General features: G+C 47.0%; 1 long non-coding RNA gene across 6 annotated transcripts; it reads right to left on the bottom strand.

Annotated features, from left to right (window-relative positions):
* Positions 1-279: 279 nt before the first annotated feature.
* LOC147656567 (uncharacterized) lies at positions 280-13,649 on the bottom strand. Of its 6 annotated transcripts, none has more exons than XR_015294213.1 (3): positions 13,102-13,616; positions 12,975-13,019; positions 280-875 (listed from the first exon to the last, which is right to left on the bottom strand). It is a non-coding gene; the product is annotated as an uncharacterized LOC147656567 (long non-coding RNA). The 6 variants fall into 6 exon arrangements; XR_015294211.1 differs by having other exon boundaries at positions 286-875; positions 12,829-13,019; XR_015294212.1 differs by having other exon boundaries at positions 286-875; positions 12,892-13,019.
* Between the last annotated feature and the right edge of the window lie 485 nt (positions 13,650-14,134).

Raw genomic sequence — 14,134 nt, 5'->3', positions numbered from 1 at the left:
TCAACCATGTTCGATCTCATCTCTTCGATCGACGCGCCCCCAACGACCACGCTTCCTCTCTTCGATTCCTCGTGTCTCCGCTCTTTCCTCAGCGACGTTAACGATTTCTCTCGTGGGCGAGAAACCTACTACCGTTTTATTTCCCTATTACCGTAATAACCGAATCGAAGAATGTGAAAGAGAGGCGCGCGATCGCGATAATCGTAACCCATTAATCCAGATGGAAGCATTTGCTGAAGAGGAGTTATCGTATTTTCGTTACGAAAATAAATGAGACAGTTTCTTTCCCTTTTTTTTTTTTTTTTTTTTTTCGTTTTTATTGAAATCGCATCAGAAAATAGTGCACGCTCTCATCAATCATTCGCACGTAGCAGCGAGTTGTGCAATAACGTTTCCGATACGGATCTTCGAAAGGCCAGGGCTCACCAATCATTTTCTGAAATATCTAAGCATCGTTGGACGATGCGCAATCCGTCAAATGGATGATGCGAATCAATCGCACGATTGCATCGAGCCTCGTTTCGGCGCACGAGGATTGATGCGAGGGTAAACGAGGTGCTCTCCAAGGATCCACATTGTGAATTCGCCCGACTCGAAGGTACCCTTTCTCGATTTTTACATTTCGAAATGCGTTCGATTTTTTCTCCTTTTTTTCCTTTCGTAACACACAGAGGCCGAGGCGAGTTTATATATATATAAAATCCATACAGAGAGTAAGAAAGAAGAGAGATCCTTCGTTCCGATTTACAGGTCGATAATTTCGTGGCTCGCGCTCTTCTGGGAAAACCGCGGAGACCGACCGCTTTCACTCCACGCCATTTACGATTGGTTCAAGGTTCTCGTTCTCTTTTTTCCCCTGTCCCTGTGCGCTGCACCTGCAACAGAAAAGAACACGGAAACGTGATTGCTGTGTCGGCGCCCTGCGCATGCAATACCTCTCTCTCCCTCTCTCTCTCTATCTCTCTCTCTCGTTCCTCTCGTTCCTTTTTCTCCTTCAACGAGGAATATACGAAGTAGTAGGGCGAAAAAAAAAAAAAGGAAAATATTCTGGACGTTTTAACGAGGAAGATATCTAAATTTTCCCACCTCGCTGCCAACGAGCCTTTTTCGTGACATTTTCGTTACAGCGACAATGTTGCAAACGTGTTGTAATCTTATGTCGTGGCGGTGAAGGGGAAGGGTGTGTACGCAAGTTGGCCGCGTGAAAAATATGATAAAAAGGCACGAGTTTGGGGAAAGAGCCGCGTTCCGATAACATTTGGTTTGCATTGAAGAGGAAGGTGGCGGCTGATGCCACGGCACGCGATCTGAAAATTACGGTCACCATCGATCAATAGCCGCAAAAAGGAATCGACCAAGTATTCGTATGCGGGCTCCGTCGATGGATTCCTTTTTTCTATCTCGATGTTGTTCGCCGTCGATCATCTCGACGAACGCCTCTTCTGTACGTCCCGCTATCTAATGATAAGCTTGTTATATTAGTTCGTGGAAAGTGTATCAGTCGAAAATGCTACGTACGGAGGGGGAAAAAAATATCGAATCGATCCATCCTGATGGAATCTCGACTCGTTTTCGTTTCGATAAAAAGAAAGGAAAGGGGAAAAGGAAAGAAAAAGAAGAAAGAAAGAACGTTGATTAACAAAGTTAATAATGTTGTATCTGATTAATAATTAATCGTATCGATGCACCCATGCCCATGTAAAGATCACGGATTAATCGGACTTGGGATGGGGCACGCGAGAAACGCATTGTCACGTGATTGTTGTTCGCGAGAGTAAACGGGAGAATCACGCGATCAGAAGCAGGGGAGGAATCTGCCCCTTGTGTTTATCGGGCCTCCGTTTTGTTTCCTTTTTTTATATTTATAGTTGAACAGAGATTCACGAATGTTGATAATTGGACATTGAATTACAAATGAAATTGCGTAAGTGGCACTCTACGCTCTCCTCTTTTCTTTCTTTTTTTTTTTTTTTCCTTCTTTTTTATTACAAAGTCACTCCGTAATAATCGTAAATCTAGCATTCGAGATTTGGGATCAGCGTTATCGTCGAAAAGATTCGAGAAGAATTTCGCGTCTTTCGACGAAATGAAAATTATTATTAAAAAGAAATCAAAGAATCGAAGATACACGTAATATTAATAATACGAATCCGTGTCTTTCGATCTTTGATGAAGCGTTGCGAAATTTTTGTTCAGACAGAAGGACGGATTTGCACGGAGAGTTCAGTACAGTAACCCATTGATTCAACATCGATAAATACGCGCAATCGTCGGATCTATGGTATGGACAAAGCAACGAGTTTCTTCATCTTCGAGGAGCTCCTCCACTTCCCACGTGTTCGAACGTAACCCGTAATTTCTCGTACTCGAAAGGAATTGCGAAACGCTTTGTTCGGTATTGACAGGGGAGAAGGGGATCGGCACGGTTTAAAGCAGTAACACAGAAGAACGTAATTAGAGTTCTCGACATATATCGATGGCCGATAACCCGATTATTAGGACAGGAGCAGCAAAGGCTGCGAAGTGAAAATCGAATCCAACGATAATGCCTCGTACTTGTAACGAGGCATCGATAGAAACATTTTCTATCCGAAACGTTTCCCTCTTTAACCGATCGCCAGTTCTAATCGAGCCACGAGATCGTCCAACTTCTATCTTACCACCGTTGAGTCGAGTTCCAATTTAAAACGAACTCTTTCAGGAATTCGATTCTTTTCATTCGCAAAGATTCGAGGATAATCGGATCGAAGAATAATTGACTTGAAAATAGTTGAAATCGTAAGAGTTAAGGGACAAAATGTGTTAGAAGAATAACAGAGCGGAATGACTATTTCGAAATATTCCAATGAATATACTACTATAAATACGATTAGAAATGGTCTCGAAGATATATAGGCTCGATAACCATAAGCCACGCCGCCCCCACTTGCATTCACGATAGCGGTTTTATCTCGGCGTGGTCCTAAAACGAAGGCAATGCTAAGTATAGTGAACAGGCCTTCGTCGAGGAGCATTGGAAGGGTAAAGGAGGCGATGACGGAGCGACGAAAGTAAAAGAAGAAGAAGAAGAAGAGGAAGAAGAAGAAGAAGAAATAGAAGGAGGAGGGGGAGGTCGGAGAAAAAGTGTAGGTAGGGAAAAAAATAGAGGTAGAAGAAGAAGAAGAAGAAGAAGAAGAAGAAATGCCTAACGCCGATCGAAGAGACGGAGCCCCACCTCTTGCGAGAGCGATGCCGTGCCGGGACAGGCCCGTCGAATGTTAAGGAGACGCGGGGAGCGAACATAACCTCACCTAACCTAACTTCACCTCCACTCTCGGAGGCCGCCGTGCGGCCGGCGATCCCGCGTATGATTTCCAGTCGGCCTCTCATTGGTCGGCTCGCCTCTGCGCGGTTACCGCCTTCGCCATTAAACAAAACCTTGCGAGAAGAGAGCGAAATTAAAAAAACGAAGGGTCTCAGGCCCTCCTCGATACCTTCTTGACCTTGCCCCGGCACCGTTTCGGTACCTCCAACGACAATCGCGATTCACTTACGCACCGCGGATTCGATCCAAAAGAGATCTCGTCCTCGTTTTCCTTCGAAACGCATCGAAATTTCTATGGAAATTTTGGATAGGTTGGGCAAATAAAAATACAAAAATAAATGGAGGATTTCGAGGAATGGAGAATCGTATCGGGTATGATTCTCAAAAATTGCAGCGTGCATTGTATTGTTTGAAATTAACTTGATCAATTAATAGACGGAAAAATAATTCTTCGGATTAATTACGAGATTTCTTAAAACGCCGAGAAATCAATCCTTCGAACGTACACACGATTTTCGTCGATCCCTTCAGCTTGATTTAACGAGACTTAACGAGAGCGTCACGACGCCTTCTTCTTCCTATTCTCCCGAGACAGCTGGCTGGCTGGAGAGGGTTCGTTGGTCAATTTTCTGGCCGACAGATACGCGAATCCGCGTCGCCAATGTGCTCCTCCCGATCTAAACCCTCTGCCTCGCCCTCCTGCTCCTCTCCCTTCTCTCTTCCACCGCAGCATACGCTCTCTCTCTCTCTCTCTCTCTCTCTCTCTCTCTCTCTGTTACTTTCTCCCGTTGCCCCGTAATTGATATTATTATGGGCCGGTGAGGCCCTCCCATTACGTTATAAATGTTACACGGGTCGATTACCGCTCTTTGTTCCGGACATGCTTACAATGTCCGCGAACAATGCTGGACCCTGTTCCTCCTTCACCTCCCCTTCTTTCTCCTCTTACCGACTCCTTCCTCGGGCCGCGTGTGCATCGCACGTGAACGTAGTAGAAAACGGCGACGTCGACGTCGACGATGGGTTAACCCTCGAGTTAACCCTACGCCGGGATACTACGAAGATAAGAAGACGAGACGAATCGGATCCTATTTTTCGACCACACCGACACGAAATTGCAAATCGGTTATTTTTCCATTTGGACACCACGCTTTCCACCGTGGAAAATCGTATCTAAGAAGTGGCGCAGCGTAGACGGAATCTTCTTTTCTCTCTGGTCCCTCGAGAGAAGAAATTCGAATATCTCGTACGTTGAAGGATGGTTGCACGTGGCTCGATCCATCAGCCGCCATTTTGAGATGGAGCCAAGACAAGACTCGATCCTCTTCTACTTTTTTTCTCCTTTCTTTCATGGCCCGTTCCTAATCATTGTTATTACGAACGGTCGCCCGTTCGCACACGCGCTTTTTTCTCCTTCGTTCATCCCCCTTCGTGCATCCCTCCCGATGGCCTCTCCCCCTCCCTACGTACCCTCCATCCTCTAGCGATAGATTTCGGCCGGGCCAATTACATTTTTTCCCCGCTCGTGGAAGGAATAAAACTATGATATCGGTATCGCGCCCGTTCCCCACCTGCCTCTCATCGGCGTAACCTCAAAGGAGCCTCCCTCTCTCTCTCTCTCCCTCTCTCTCCTCTTCCAAGGGAAAAAAAATGAACAAGTCGTAGGCGCGACAGACACGGTTGATTCTAATAATCATACGCAGGCCTGGCTTCATTATCTCGTGACCCGAGCCTGCGTAGAAACTTTTAATCTCTCTCCTCGACGCGTCCGCCTCGATTCAGGCCGGACGATATCGATGGCGAAACCAATTTATCCTTATATCGAATATAATCTAATCTCGTGGAAAGGAGCGAGGCGAAAGTGTAACGATCGTTGGGAACGTTTAAAATTATTTCGATGAAAAATCGAACAAAGAAAGCCGTGGTTGCTACCAGCTATGCGTTCGACCGTTCTTTCTCTATCGGAGAATATATCGTTTCTTGATTCTCAATGTCTCGTAAATGCAAGTGTTTGTGAAAGATGTTCGCGAGCGGAGATGAAATTGGGCACAAATTGTTACGCGAAAGTATTACGAAATAAAATAGGATGATTCGATTGAAATTTCCACGATTGTTTGAATGTTTCCAATGCAAAATTTCTCATAACTTTTGTTGCAACGAGCGAGCTACGGATATTCGAAATAATCTCTTGGAGCGAAATTTCACCTCGCTATCCAATCTGTCCGAGCGACTTGTTTCTCCTTTCCATCGTATCCTCTCCTCTCTCCACAGAAAGACACAACAAAATTATAATATATATATATATGTACACGCCTTCGCTTGGGCGAAATGTCGCGGAGGATCGAGCTTTCTCTCGAAATTGGCCGCGCGATCCGTCGATTCCGGCCGGAATCGTTTCCGTGATAAAACGCAGACAGGGGGAGAGGGGGCGTTGCCGACTTTCTTGCAAAACGCGATCCCACAGGCAAGAAAGTGGAGCGCTCTCGTTGTATAATGTATTCACGCGATTTTCCGCTCCTTGTTCCGTTTCTTTTCACCCTTCCTTCCAGCCGCGGATCGTTAAAAATGCGCGTTTCGGCCAAGTGTGTTCCACCACGATGGTGAAAACGCCGCGCGCGACCGGCAACACTCGTCCATGTAAAAACCGCGGTGAATCGAGAAAGGGAGGAGGAGGGGGGATGGAAGGGTGGAAAAAGCGCGAACGAGCGGCGCAGTTATGTCACTATTAAAAACGCATTAATCCTGAATTCGCCTTGGATCGGGCCGGTCGCGGACCCGTTGCGATTTAAACGCTCGGTTTCCCGGCGCGCGATTTCACACGTTGCACGCGCATTATTGCTTCTCTCCCGGTTTTTACCACCCCACCCATTCGCGCCAATGGATTATCCTCCCGTGAAAACGTGAATTTTTGAAAAACCTTTCTTTCTTTTTTTTTTTTTTTTTTAAACATCGCAAATGCTTCGACCAGCATTCCTATCGCTATCGCTTGTGAGAAGTTCGGATTCGCATTTTCGAGCGTATCTCGTTAATAATTCTAATCGTTAATTTTATATTCGTCCGCGAATATGCGTGACGTGATATTGCAGATTTCACTTGGATTTTTCGCTTGGAATTTTCTCGGTTAAAAATATGTCGAACATTGGAGGCGGTGATTTTCAAACTTGTAATCGATATAAAAGGAAATAAAGATGGATATTTTTAGAAATTGTAGATGCTGTGTACGCATATTAGTGAGGTGATTTCGATTTGGAAATAGGGGAAAACGAGGAATCGATGCTCCCTTCCCCCAGAAACTCGTCGAAATGGGTGCAATATTAGAGGGAGCGGCCGTTGACGTTAAGGGAACAACGACCAACGACGACATCCATGTTGCTGTACTCGAAAGCTCGGAGATGCAACGGAGCGGGGAAGCTGGAAGCTTCTAAAGTACTCGCCGCCGCCGCTAATGGCACTTCTCCGGCCGACGAGGGGGAGATTTTAAGCTCGTTTCGCGGAAAAACTGTTGATTTTCCACGAACGAGAAATTACTTTCTCGCGTTCGCTCCCCTTCCCACGTTCCCCGTTCCACCCCGCCCGTAACGTCGTCCAGATGAATCGATATTTAAATTTTAATACTCGAGAGACAGGAGAAGCCGTGTACCGTGCAACGAACGCTCCCCTCCTATTCGCTCGAAATGAAAATTTTACGATACATTCGGTAAAACGTCGCGTTCAACGAAGGGAATACGAATTCTTTCCCACTTTCGCCACGCCTCTCGAGAGAGCGTATCTGGATCGGATCGAATCGCTTCCTATCCCTTGCTTCTTTTTTTTCACCAATTAGAAAATCGGCCGAAATCGGCGCATAACGACTCGTCTCTCCTCTAATATCGAAGGGTTCCGAGACGCGTTCCGCGAAACGCCGTTTAATATCCACACAGCGAGAGAGGAGAAAAAAAGAAAAAACTTGTCCACCATCCCTTGAGTCGCCGTAGATCCTCCGCCGTAGATGATGCAGCCCGTGAAAACTATATCGGGATATTCTTGAAAACGGAGAGAGTAGAGGAGGAAAGAAGAAGAAGAAGAAGAAAACGTAAAGGTAGAGGAAACGGGAGACCACGGGAGAGGAGTCACCCGCCTTCCTAATTCGATCGAAGCCTCATTATGATCTTAGAGCTCGTCCCAGGGAACCTAGCATTAGTATAAACACGGATCGAGAGTACCATTATACGGCCCTGGTGGTGGCCCATTTTGAATACGAAAGGAGCAAAGATATTATGTTAATCGAGCCGACGATATTACGATACACATAGTATAAGTCGCCACGTTGTTCCCGGGGGCCGGTTCCCCTCCTCCTCCGTCCACACTTTTCGCCTACTCTCGCCTCGTATCCACTCGTATGCATATATGTATGTATCGTTCCACTCGTTCGCCACGATAAAGTCTACGAAAAATAATTAGCAAACGCGAGGAGGGGGTGGTGGAACGAGGACGAGGAACGAGTAGCGGGAAGAAGTCTCGGGATAGAGCACCGCGCAAGGAGCCCGCTCATGAATATTTATCTGGGTCAGACTTGACCAAGTTGCCCGATTAAAGCGACGTTTTGTCGCTTCGTTAGATCCGCTTGACAAAGGATTTGAATAACGACCGCCTTAAACCGCATCCTTTTTAACCATCTCCACTAATTAGGCGACGTTAAAGGGTGAGCCGGCTACTTGCCTTTTCTCGCGACTTTCTTCCGGCCAATTGAAGCATTGAAACATCGCCTCGATCGATCGGCGATGGGACGATTCGCAGTTACGTGATTAAAGGATCTCTCTAATTTTTCAGGTTTTAAATTGTTCGCGGAATGGAATTATCTTACGCGGAATTGGGAGAAGAGAAGAGGGGAAGAAAAAAAATAGGAGGGGAAGAGAAAAACACAGATCGGTTTCTTAACAAATTCTCCATTTTCCTACCTAGCCAAAAGACATCGCGTCGAGAACGCGTATCCTCTCACGAAAATTGCGTAGTGGCTGTCTTCGAGTTGGAGCGGATTACAGGGGTGGCAGAGTTGAATGAAGGGTGTAGGAGGGCTCGGCTACTGAGGGATCGTTGTTGCCATGGCGACACCAACCCCGTCCTCCGGCAGTTCACCATTTCTACCCGTGCGATCCCTCCGACCTCCAGCCAAGGCGCGATCCATATCTGCGAAGTCACGTTTCAATGGCCATTTTGTATCGGGACAAGAAACGACGGATCTTCGCCCCTTCTCCCAACTCTCTTGGTCCGCGTCCTCCCCCTTTCGACCTTTCGTTCGAATTCGTTTTTCCTTGGGAAAAAAATCCGTCCAATCTCTACGACAACGGCCTCGTCCAAATGGAAAAAGACGAAGATCGGCTCTCCTTGCTGGATATGCGTTAAACGCGAGAAAACGAAGATTCCTGTCTATGCTGCAACGCGAAAGATTCGACACGAGTTACTTTCGTTGTTAATTAACAAATGGCAAACGTGGTGAATTCGTGGGAGAATCGCATCGTTGGAGATGTAAATAGGGAAGGGACGAGGAAACGCCACGTTGCATGGAAAGTACAGCGAAACGAACGTTGTGTAACGAACGTTGTGTCGAAGAACGGACGATAATGGGCGTCAAGGACGCGAACGAATTTTTCGCAAGCAAAGAACACGCGAGTGATGATTAGAAGCAATATCGTATGCAAACGTGTAATTAGTCGCTTTTTACGTAATCTTCACTGACCTAAGCGTCGCTCGACCAAGTTTATTTGGATACGCGATACGTATCGAATAAAACTCGACGAGGAATCGTCGTATTTCAAAAGGGGGGGAAAAAAAAAGAAAAGAAAGAAAAAAGAAATATATCTAAAATTCGATAAGTAGAAAGAGAGGACGACTCGATAACGAATGGCACGTTTTTTCCAAAGCATTACTCGCAAGGTCTCCGCGTTACGCGAAGTGCTTTCGACACATTCCTACACCACTCGAACTCAACCCCTACCCGTAACCCCGGCGCCCTCTCGACGATACATAGGGGTGTACTGTCGCGTCACTTGCGCATTGCGATCGTCGAGGACCGATTTAAGAGTCACGGCTCTCCACTCGATTATAACGTTAAGAGGAAACAATGGTTTGGATCGGTAATTAAACAACGGGAGGGAACGGGATTGAGGAAACGCTGCGAGACAGGATAAGAAAACGTTTCGATCGACAACGTGTGCAATGTGTGGGCGTTAAAAATAACGCACACGCGTAACGTATTCGATACGCGAATATTATTTTCCCTACGATATAAATATACGAACGAATCGCAAGTGGATTAACGGGGAAAGGTTGATCGATCGAAGGAAAAAAGGAAAACAAATCTCGTCGATACGATACGGGAATAGTTCGTATTCCAATTTCGACGTTATTGTAATCGTAGTCGGCAATCGAGTAAGAGGCATGGTTTCCTGGCGCGACGACCATCGCCACCCCTGTTCGCGGTTAACAAGAATTCAAAATGGAGGTGAGGCGCGCGTGCACATCCCCTGGAATCGAATTTCAACACCGTCGTCGTCGTCGTCGTCGTCTCTGTCTATCGTTGTACGGCCTCGGTTCACCGATAATTATTTTTTCGCGAAATCTGGGGATCTCGATCAGGCGATTCGACTTTCCCCTTCGAACGATTCGTCGAGGGTGCGATGAGAAAGAAATATATATATATATATATATTCGAGACTCGAGGCTGAACTGCGTGGCGGAGACCCATTTGCGATGCAGGTAACTCCACACCCCCCTCGAGGTATCTTCCAGCTTGGCGTACGTGTGCGCGGACGTGGTGTGTGCGTGATCGGTGCGGCTGTGGTGGACGATGCACATGCAGACACCGGCAAAACCTATCTGCCATGCACGATCGCTCGGTTGCATATAAGCCGAGACGCGCAGCACGTCATTACGCGGGCAGAAAGCAAAAAGACGATAGCCTCGCGGCCGGCCAATCGCCGCTCGCGTGCTAATGAATCTGAACCGACCCGACCAATGGCGGGACCCCGTACGCCGTTCGTGAACCCGGTGTAACCCTCGTGGCGATGCCGCGGTACCAGAAACTCGGGGTGTGGTGTACACGCGGCCGTTTTTCGATCAGGAATCCTCCTCTTTTTCTGCGATCGGGGAATTGCGGAACGACCGGCCACGCGGCGGCCACGATTTTTCGAAATTTCCAATGCTTATTACGCAACGCCCTAACCTCCCCTCCTTTACCTTTCTCTCTCTCTCTCTTTACCTCCCCTTTAGGTTAATTTATCGACTCGAACAAATCTCCGAACGAGATACCACGATAGAGATTAATCCCTGCGAGCTGGGTGATCGTTTTATCCGTGTTTTAACTATCGCGATACCAGTTATTGCGATTTATATATATATACAAAACTGGTATAAAATTCTTTGCGCAACGATTTATTCCTTTTAAGCAAAATAACGTACATTGTGTTTTGACAGTGTGTTAATTGAGGAATCGTCTCTCCCTCTCTGGCTCGTTCGTCGGACGAGCACGTCGTCGATTCGCGAAATAACGTTTCATAAATAAACAGATCCTCGCCCCCCAGAAACTGGGAAGGGACGAGCCGCGTGGGTAGTCGGAACAACAACGCAAAAGATTGTGCATATAAAGATAAGAAAGAGAAGAAAGAAAGAAGGGCGAGGTTCCCGGAGGAAAGGACGAGTTGCAACGCACGAGTTGCAAGGAACACGCTCACGTTGTTTTCCCTCCTTCTCGAGCTCTCTTCCTCGGTGGATGGCCGGCGACACGTGAAGTGCGTGCACGCGTGCATGCGTGCCTGGATGCCGTGCGGAGAGAGAGAGAGAGAGAGAGCGGCTCGATGCATGTACGACCGCTACGACGGCACACAGCCGATCCGAGCCGTGCACAGAGCGTGCACCGGAGTCAGAGAGCCGCTCAGGGCTATCATTATGGCGGCAGTAGACACTCCCTCCTTATCGCCGGTTTCCAACGCGAGTCTCGAACGAACGAACGAACGCTCGCAGCTCCGCTCGCTCGCCATCATTATATTTTCCGCGGCGAGAAAGGACGCGCGCGCGCACGAGAACCGAACGCGCCCAGAAATAAGCGTACACACGCGAGCGAGAGAAACGCGTGCAACCGTTTCCATCGTATGAGTACGAATCCGGTCACTCGAATTTCTTCCTGCGTTCTCTCTTTATTTTTCCTTTTTTTTTTTTTTTTTAAATATACCCCCGGCGATCGATTCGATACTTTGTAACCGATACTTTGACGTGAAGTCGGAGAGAGAGTCCTGGAACCGGATTAAATAGGCTGGAAAACTGGATTGGGCTGGGGCGGGGAGGAACGAGCTCGCTTCAGAAAAATCGATCCGTCCTTTTTTGCGCGCAGGGGGATGATTGGTATCAGGAGATAGAGCGAATACTCGAGGAGAATGCGTAGACGGAATCTCGAATTCTATCCTATTCCTTTCCGTGCGCGAAAGAATTCGGCAGGCGAGGTGTACCAGTGTTTCGCTGTGTGAAATTGTTATCTCAGCCACGGGATGATTATTCTTGTACGAGCGATTAAGTTCATTGTGCGTGCTACACCCGCGTTGCGCCCCGTTCTCGCCAACCCTCGCCATTCATTCGCGATAATCTTTATTTACGTCCGAGCACAATTATCCAGAATTCGTCGAAGAAGGGTGAAACAATCGGGAGAGATGTGTGCCGGCGTTCATTGAGAGGAGCTCCTCTCAAACGGACGGCAATTTTAACCGTTTTTTTTTTCCCTTCCTCCCTCCCTCCCTCCCTCCCTCTCTCTCTCTCTCTCTCTCTGCCGCGAGATCTATCTCCCTCACTTCGCGAAGCCCCGCGTTTTTTATCCACCGTTTCCTGCAATCTGTTCTTTCGATACCAGTTAAAGCGCTAACCGGTCTCGCGACCACGCTTTTTGCCACCCAAGAAATCAGAGTTTCGCAAGAATGATCCGGATAACTCGCGAACCGATCGATTCCATAATTTCGTAGAAACGCGAGGACTTTTCATTCGATCGCCGATTACGAACGATTATCACGGATTATTACGTTATTCCACGCTGGGCAGAAGGGACGTGGACGGAAAGAGCTCGATCAGATATGGTCGAGCGTTGTTGAAGCATCGATATTTTTAACGATTTGATACCCGTCCCTTGATCTCGGCGAATATTACGCGCATCCGTGCCGAATCCATTCTATCGACGAGACGTTATCGGTTTACCGTTACGTGGTTTATCGTTTCTGAACGAAAGAGTTCGCAAAAGAGGGCGGGAAACGATCTGTTTCCAAATCGACAATTGGCGCCCCGCTACGACCCGATAGTCGCGAGAAGAAGTTTGAGCAAACTTGGCGGATCTCCAGTGATCGATGGCGTTAAAGATACGATATAATTGGCTCGCCTATTGAATTGCACGGTAATGGTGGCGTAAATGAATCGGAAAATTGCGATTGGTCGAAGGGAAAACGTCGATCGTTAGACGGACGTCTTATTAATAAACGCGTATTTAGATTTTTCGCTTTTTTTTCGGTTACCTTAAAGATATAAGATGGTAAAAAGGATCACGTGATCGAACGACCGCCATATTTCTCTCCTACCTCGTGCATCACCGTCGCGCTTCTCCGTTCTCCTATTGCATTCATATATATATATGTATATATTTTATACGGATATATTTTACCATCTTCGACACGAATAAGTTCCTCTCCGTCCGTTGCACAAACGTCTAAAAAAGAAAAAAAAAATCTTCCTAAATAATTACATGATCCTTCAATCGATCCGATAAACAGCTACTCGATAATATTTACACTTCTTTCACACTGATATTTCCATCACGCGCGTCGTCCGTCGCTTCGTCGTCCAAACACAAACACTGCTCGAACCACTTCCTTCGAGTCGATATCACAACAAGTTTACCTCAGTTCCCTCTCGACACTCTGCTCGAAGAATTCGAATCCAAGCCTCCGATCGAGTCCTCCTTGTTGCACCAAAAATCCAGAATTGTGCGCTCCCCGAGTAGAATAGAATTGGAAGTTTGTGACGTGACATGAGCCACGATCGTTTCGTGAAAAGGGGAGGGATTTTTCTTTAACCGATTTGGTTACGGAAACACTTTAGCACGGCGGGAGCATGTGACAAACCGCTCGCATCGAGGACCGAGGAGAGACTCTATAAGGTGGTTTCCATCCCCCAATAGCGGCTGGCGCGCTGGCGGACCCGACGCTGCAATCATTCCCCGTAATGATTGTCATTACCGGGAACGGGAGGGCGAGCGAGCGGGTGGACGAACGGGGCAGAGGGATTGGCCTGCATTGCGATTGCGTTTCTGTCTGGTCCCATTGGCCGACAAACTGCGACTACGGACGAGTCTCCTCTGTTCCGGTAGACTGCGACCTCAGCCCGCTTCGAGATGTAATTTCGCCTCCTGCTATTCCTTCCCGCCGCTAAAAACCGCTTTTCGGAATCGATCCGTTATTCCGCGGATTTCAACACGTAATCATAGATTCGATGTAAATCGAGTTTCAGAGCGGAAACTATCGACCCCACGATACGAATTTAATTGGAACGAAAGTATTGGAAAATTAGACGAAAATTAGATTCATTAACGTTGTCGTGCAGGTTTTGTTCTTTTTTCTTTTTTTTTCTTTTTTTTTAGTAAGTTTGTAAAAACTTTGTAATCTTGGTAATTGGTTAGCTGGTTGGAAAAGTGTCTTCGCGAGTCTATTCGTTTCTTTTTTAGAATTTTGGAAATATTGGAAGGTATATATACGGTCGGTGTGGGGAAGGGAGGAGTAGTAGGATCGTCGTGCGTTAATTAGAAAGAAGAAAATTGTAGCTTTG

The sequence above is a fragment of the Apis florea genome, unplaced genomic scaffold (assembly GCF_048593485.1).
Source record: "Apis florea isolate Af1SG1 unplaced genomic scaffold, ASM4859348v1 contig_3587_pilon, whole genome shotgun sequence".
NCBI classification, from domain to species: Eukaryota; Metazoa; Arthropoda; class Insecta; order Hymenoptera; family Apidae; genus Apis; species Apis florea.
The sequence above is the reverse complement of the archived record's forward strand: the minus strand, read 5'-3'. Positions and strand labels throughout refer to the sequence as shown.